General features: G+C 34.5%; 1 pseudogene; it reads right to left on the bottom strand.

Moving 5' to 3' along the window:
- Nucleotides 1-2,314: 2,314 nt before the first annotated feature.
- Nucleotides 2,315-2,687, bottom strand: LOC112635578 (annotated as a pseudogene).
- Nucleotides 2,688-7,294: the final 4,607 nt, after the last annotated feature.

The following is a 7,294-nucleotide window of genomic DNA, read 5'->3' as shown; positions in this document are numbered from 1 at the left end:
AATCCTATAATGGGAATAGAAAGTTTAAAAAAGGAAAAAAATATTGTGAATTTACAGATTATATTTTATTTTAGGAGAAACTAGTGTTCAGTTATTTCTACCATACCATACACAGTAGACCAGCAGAGTGAGCACACTGGTTTTGCATGACAGTTGTGGTAGGCAGAATTCTAAGATGGTCTTCACGATCTCCACCCTTAGTATCCAATTCTGTGCATAAGCTTCTCTCTTTGTTTGCAGACAGAAACGTTACCTTGCTTTTAACCAAGAATATGGCAAAGTAAAGGAATTTTGCAGACATAAGGTTTCTAATCAAAAGGAAGATCATCCTGGGAGGACCTGACATAACCAAATAAGCCTCTTAAAAGAAGAACCAGACATTCCCTGAAAGAAGAGATGAAGCAGTAGGGCTTCTTGCCTGCTGGTCTTGAAGAAGAAACAGTCTTGCCTGCTGGTCTTGTAGAAGAAACAGTCATTTTCTGAACTACCTATGCAGAAGGCTAGGAACTGTGAGCATCAATCTCACAAATACAAGGAATTGAATTCTTCAAACAACTTGCATGGTTTTGGAAGAGGACCTCAAGCTCCAGATGAGAATGCAATCCTGGTCACCTTTATTGCAGCCTTTTGAGATCAACATGAGGACACACTTAAGCTGTGCCCACACTCCCGACCCATGCAAACTTTAAGGTAATAATATATATTGTTTTAAGCCACTATTTGAAGTAATTTTTATACAGCAATAGAGAACTAACATATGTAACAGTCATGAAATGTGCTAAAACATAACTGCACAAAGGTCATCAGAAAAATGTTATTGGTCATAGCCTTTATATGGATCTTATAGTCTAAATGTTTCAATATTTATTTTCAGTTGCTTACACAAATATAATCACACACACACACAGACACACACATACAGGTACACATACATATGTATACCTGAGAAACACTAAAGTGAAAAATTAATCGCGTGTACGTAACAGTTGTTAAATTACTAAATCCAGCATAGCCTGGCTTCGGGTAAGGTTTATCCCAGCATTTGTAAGTATCACAACTTGTAGGCACTTGCCCATTTTAAAAACATGACTATCAGTATGCTTCCTGTTCTACTTTAGGTCACATGGCATGACTTCAAGATAAAACATAACTCTGTAATTCTATATAAATAGTAGGCTAACTGTTGATAGAAGATTTTTGAAGTTTAGATAGATTAAAATCATAAAAACCAAGAAAAATTTCATGTTATTTATATTAATAGAGAATAATTTATCAGAGTAGAAAGACTATTATCATTTACAGAGATGCAAAAATCACGAAACAAACTTAGTTTAATAGTAGGTTTTAAATAGAAAGATAAAATATGACATGAAGTTTTAGGTATGTATTTATATTACTTTTATAATCAAAGTTGAAGAAGTATTTCCATGTGTATTTGACTTTTCTTTTTCTTTTCTTTTTTTTTTTTTTTTTTTTTCTTTTCTGTCCTGACAGCACATTCACACTGGGACCCCAGACCACTAAAGGCAGAAGGTACTCTGAGCAGTCAGAGCTGGCCAGGCCCTGCTTTTAGAGGTGTTGGGGTGGCATTCTTGACACGTGTTGTATGCCCAGGGGCAGCACACCCACTCACTCATCCCTGGTGCAGGACTCTGCAACACCCTCCTGACCAAAGAGCGGCCACAGAGGGCTGATAAGCAGCATCTACTCCTGGAATAAAGCAGGAAAAAAAGGGGCAAAAATGGAGGCAATGGGGAGAAATGTGTGTGTCCGCCCATGGAAGGTTGTGGTGAACCCCAAAGCACCACAATTCTATCCTTTACTCAGAAACCACCTGTGAGCCTCCTGCTTTATTCCAATTCCATTACACCTGCCTGAAATTGTCTCTCCCCTTTCTAAGAGGAACGCTGGAACAAAGCTTCCATTGTCCCTCTCCCTTCCTCCCTGCTCAGGGGCCATGTGAACAGCAGGTCATTGTTGAGAAGTACCTGTTGCAGTCATTCTCACACCCCACAGTCCCTGCCACACCCACCCACTGGTGACTGCCAGGGCCTGTCAATACATCTTATGTCCACTGAGCCCTGGTGGTGAGGTCCAGCAGCCACCGACAGGTTGAGTGTTCCCTCCTGCCATCAAAGAGCACCCAAGTACTTCAGACAAAGAGGCTTCATACAGGAGTTATGGCCAGATTCTTTACACCTGACCCCTTACAGGAGAGCCTGTCCTCACAGGCATCAAAGTTGGAGGGTCTTGGGTCCTCCATGACCCCAGGAAGAGGAGTTGGTCACTGGTGCCCCATCTTGATTCTTGTGTCTCATCCTTTCAAGAAGAACTTGAGAGTTTTAAGTTCACCTTGATTGAAGGGGTTCAAGTTAAAACTCTTCAGCTCTGGTTTGCCTTGGGCCTCATTGTTTTTGGATTATTTCTATATCTTTATCCAGATGATCCTGATTTTTCTTAATCATTTCCTTCACCTGAGGATGAGGCATCTTGACAAACATGTTCCTGAAGCAAACCACATCTTCAGAGAGGCTGAGACCATTCTACAGGGCTCTCAGGCCCTCTGGGTTTTTATTCCTTTTGGTGTCCACATCCACAACCTGCTGCTTGTCCACCAGCACCTCCTCCACAAGCTCCTCCACCTTGAACAGGTACCACAGAATTTGCTCTGCATCAGGTGACAGCATGGCACCCACCAACTCAGGTGCACAGCCCCTCATTTGATTTTTCAATGCTGGAAGAAACTGCTCCATCAAGTAATTAAAATACTGTACAGTGTTTTGAAATTAACATCTTGCCACCAGCAATCTTATGTGTATATATTTAACTTTAAATTAAAGTCAAATAGGACCTAAATGTGATTTGTTTCACCCTTAATAAAAATTTCAATATTGCAAAGGTGATCTAGTCATCTTGGAGCTTAATGAATGTTCTCCCCATTGCCAGGCAGGGATAAGATGCCACTTCTACCTTAAAACTCTTCTAGGAGTTTAATAATTTTGCATTTTGCATTTAGGTCTATGATCTATTTTCAGTTAATTTTGGAAAGAGTGTAAGGTCCGTACCTAGATTCTTTTTTTTTTTTTTTTCCACATGTGGAAGTCCAGTTGTTCCAGAACCATTTGTTAAAAAGATTTATCTTTTATCGTTGTATTGTTTTTGTTCCATTGTCAGTGATCAATTGACTGTATTTATATGGACCTATTTCTGGGTTCTATTTAAGGGAGTATTTATAAATATCATTTGGGACTCTTCTGTGAGGAAGACTTGACCACCTTATCCTTCATTTATTCATTTAATTAATAATTTGGCCATATAAATATGTACTCCTGTATATTTATTTTATATTTTGAGTTATAATTCAATATTATCTTGCTTATTTTATTTTTAAAGTTATTCTAGTTTTGGCCATTGAAAGCTCTTTTAAATTGGTTCCTGTGTCACTTTGACATAACCTCATTCTCTTTTGTTTGTTTGAGTTTTTTCTTACTTTCTAGCACTATACGTATGATGTTCTTTTATTTTATTTTATTGCCTTAGTACCAGAATCTGCCATTTCTCCAAGGAGCCCTGGTTCGTTTAATTGGAAAATGGTAGTTATTTCCTTTTGTACATTGCTAATTTGTTTTATTAGAGATAATTTATACCAAAAATCTCCCAAACCAGTTCTTTGTCCCTGAAACACTGTTAATAGAAGATTTTTTTTTTCCCTCTGTATTCTATCATAATAAATGTCATGGCAGTCTACACTACTGCCCCCACAAAACAAAATAAAACGAAACTAAGCCTGGGCTTCATGATTGATTCTTCATGCTCCCTTAGGCCACGTATAAAACAAACAAACAAAAAAACACGTTTTCTTTATTATATTTTGCTACCATGGATGCTTATTTTGTCATTCTGCCTCAAAAACTGCCTTATTCCCATGTATTTTCCATAATGAGGCAAAATTATGGTGAACTCTGGTATAAAGTTAATGAGGAAATCAAAAATAATTATTTCTACCTGTGTCACCATTGCCACCTGGCATCACTTCCTGCTTCCTCTCCAACCATCCAGCAGCACTGAATTATTTAAAGTCTCCCAGAAGTCTCATGCTCTCTCACCTCTTGTCTCCCCCTGTGTTGTTCCCTCTGTTTGCAACACTTTTCTTTGATGCTGACTCCATTAAATAGCATTCTCTCTTCATGTTCAAATTTAAGTTTCACTTTTTTGCCCCACCATGAACTTATATTACAGTAGTAATCCAAAAAAGTAATTTATACAAACTTTGAAATGCATAGTTTCCATTAATAGAACAATCCATGTTTAATAAACAATATATATGTTAGAGGTCAAGAGAAAATAGAATTTTTAAAAAAAATGAATCCTTTATGTACTTATAGTCCTTTAAATATTTTGTGTGTATTATTTTATTATGAAAGTTCTTTATAATATGAAGTAGAACTAAGTTTACTTTTCATTTGTCTCTTCTTATAAATATTGTATTCCCTGAGATAAATCAATAAATAAGAATATATAACTTATTAGTGATAATAATGATAATCATTTCTAGAAAATGACAGATAATCCTCTGAATTAAACCCCAAGTCTCATATAATATATCATCATCTAGCTAGTTGGAAATGAGCTTGGGCATTCTTCATAAGCATGTATAATCTTGTGTTTCAAAATTAGGAAAAATAATTGTATATTTTCTTCAAAAACAAGTAGATTGATAGAGCAAGCATATGATTATTATTGTGCCAAACTTTCATTTTAGTTGGACTTCAAACATATATACTCGTTTTCTAGTTTAACCTAGAAAGCTTATTCTAAGCATAAAATTAAAAGAGTAATGTAGTATAACTTAGTGGTAAGCAAAGAATTTGCCTGACAAAAATTAATTTCTGCCCCTGCCTTCTCTAACATTCAAGATTCTTTTCATTACCATAACCTTTAAATCTTCATAAGAAGACACATTGTTTATGAACATGCCCAAGGCATAATATTTCTGTTGAAAAGCAACCTATTAATTAAGAGTAAGGTATGGCAGCCAACCAGCAGAAAACATATTATTGAGAACATAGGCTTGGGGCATGATACTTCTGTATATGTACAAGTGAACGTGTGAGTGTGCCTATGTCTCTGTGTGTATATGCCCATAAAAGCTGCCAACAAAATGAAAAGTTAACAGGAGTTGATTAAAAGGTTGGCAAATCCAACGGGTTTAAGATAGTTTATGTCAATAAATATATGGTGAAAAAGGTATCTTATCAAAATATCAGTAAGGGATAACTTAAAACCAGTATAATATTAATAATTTAAAAATATATACATTATCATCAACTCACTCTTTGGGAAATAGAAGAACTATGAACATATTCCTTTCTCAAACAAACTACAATGTAATTCAAGAGGTGAGGAAAACACACTTAAAGTGACAGCAAATAACAGTAATGTAATTAGATGCAAAACAAATGTGATGACTCTAAAAGCTGCAGGAAGTGAACAAAAAGCTATTACTCAAAATATATTCACGGATATCTTGCAATCTACATGTGTCTGGGAGTGTAATACACAAATACAGAGCGTGCAGTCATAGCGGAAGGGAAAGATATTTTATATGAAAGCAAAAGCATGATGGAAAGCATAGAGAGAGGATTAAACATGACAGGTTTATAGAATAGGTGATTTTTTTCTGAAATAGGCTTTATAAAGCTTATTGAGGTCAAAGTAAAGTTACACTAACATTTGTATAACTTTTCCTATACTTTTTTTCAGTATACTTTGAAGATGTTGCTTATTTCCTTAAATGGTAGTCCCAAACTCCTCTAATTACTAAGCGATCACTAAATATAGTTGAGCCTAACATTTTGAATCTGCTAAATTGCAACTACTTGTTTCCTGCTGGTTTTTCAAGGTAGCTTGTGAGAATTAAATCAGTTTGCATATAAAAATATTCTAAATGTTGTAATTATAATTTCAGTATATAATAATAAGGTAAGCTACTACTTAATAATTCTAACTTGATTCTTCATGTATTCATGCTCAATATTTTAAATAAAGAAATAAAATAATGTCAAAATAAAAATAATAGAATATTTTATGAAACCACAAGTGAAGTAATCAGTGTCTCAGGCTTCTCATTACTTGATCAAGAATTTCAATCTCCAGTTCTAAAACTGCAATACACTGCAGGCTACAAAACTACTTCTGCAATTGGCCTTTAATAATGAAGATTAAATCAGCTTCAGGTAAATATTCAGTTTAGTGCTCCAAAACCATCATGAGAAACTTTTGGGCATGGATAAAAGCATGTTTGAAATTAATGTGACTTTAATAAGTAATTAAAAACAATTATCTGCTATATCTACTGCATTTTAGTTTATTGAAATGGATAGACTTTCATTTGAGAATTTAAATCTGTGAGATCAGCTTTACTTCCAGACTGCTAAAAAAAACGATTACCTTATTCCTACTACTCTTTCTCTTTCATCTCAAAAAACAATTCAAGCAGAATCTGAAAGTTTATTTTAGTGATAAATAAGTTTTGCAGAGTGTTTTTGGCATTAATGAATTAAAATTGTCTCATGTTAGCTAATTTATCTTACTTTAGTAAAACTTTACCACCATTTATTCCAAGGATTCTAACTGCTCAAAAAGATGGCATAATTTTCCTGTCTGATCCAGAGTGTAATAATCTATCTGTGTTGTAAAGAATAGTCTACTCCACAATATATTTCTTACATTTTCTCAGGAGTGAGCTCTGATAAAATTGTTTCTTGGAAGAAGAGCATTTGAGAATTGTTTTCGCTAACTTCCATTTCCGCTTTTCCTTTGCACAGCAATTATATTAAACACTTGTTCCCTTTATATTTTTATTGTTCCTTATTGTACATATATCTTGTTATGTTACCCACTTGAAAGTTAACTTTTATACAGAAAACAATATAGACAGTAATTATGATTAATCAAATATAATGTCAAAATTTCTTATGGCTGAATTTCCTGGATCTTAAATTATTCTGATATGTTTGCTATATATTATATTTACTAAATAATTTCATCCTATTTAGCTACAAAAGATGACACATATTCGACACATCCTTCTTTTCTGATTAGATAATGATGTCAACTAATAAGTGAGGCAAAAATATGTAAATAAATACATTATGGGCACTAGTATGGTTTAGGAAAGTTTATATTAAAAAGAGGTTCTCAGCAGGGATAATTTTGCTTCCCAAGAGATATTTAACAATGTCTGTAGACATTTTTGATCATCACAGCTGAGAATGTGTCACTAGCTTCTAGT

This window comes from Theropithecus gelada, chromosome 11 (genome assembly GCF_003255815.1).
Source record: "Theropithecus gelada isolate Dixy chromosome 11, Tgel_1.0, whole genome shotgun sequence".
Lineage (NCBI taxonomy): Eukaryota > Metazoa > Chordata > Mammalia > Primates > Cercopithecidae > Theropithecus > Theropithecus gelada.
This window is presented reverse-complemented; position numbering and strand designations above follow the sequence as displayed.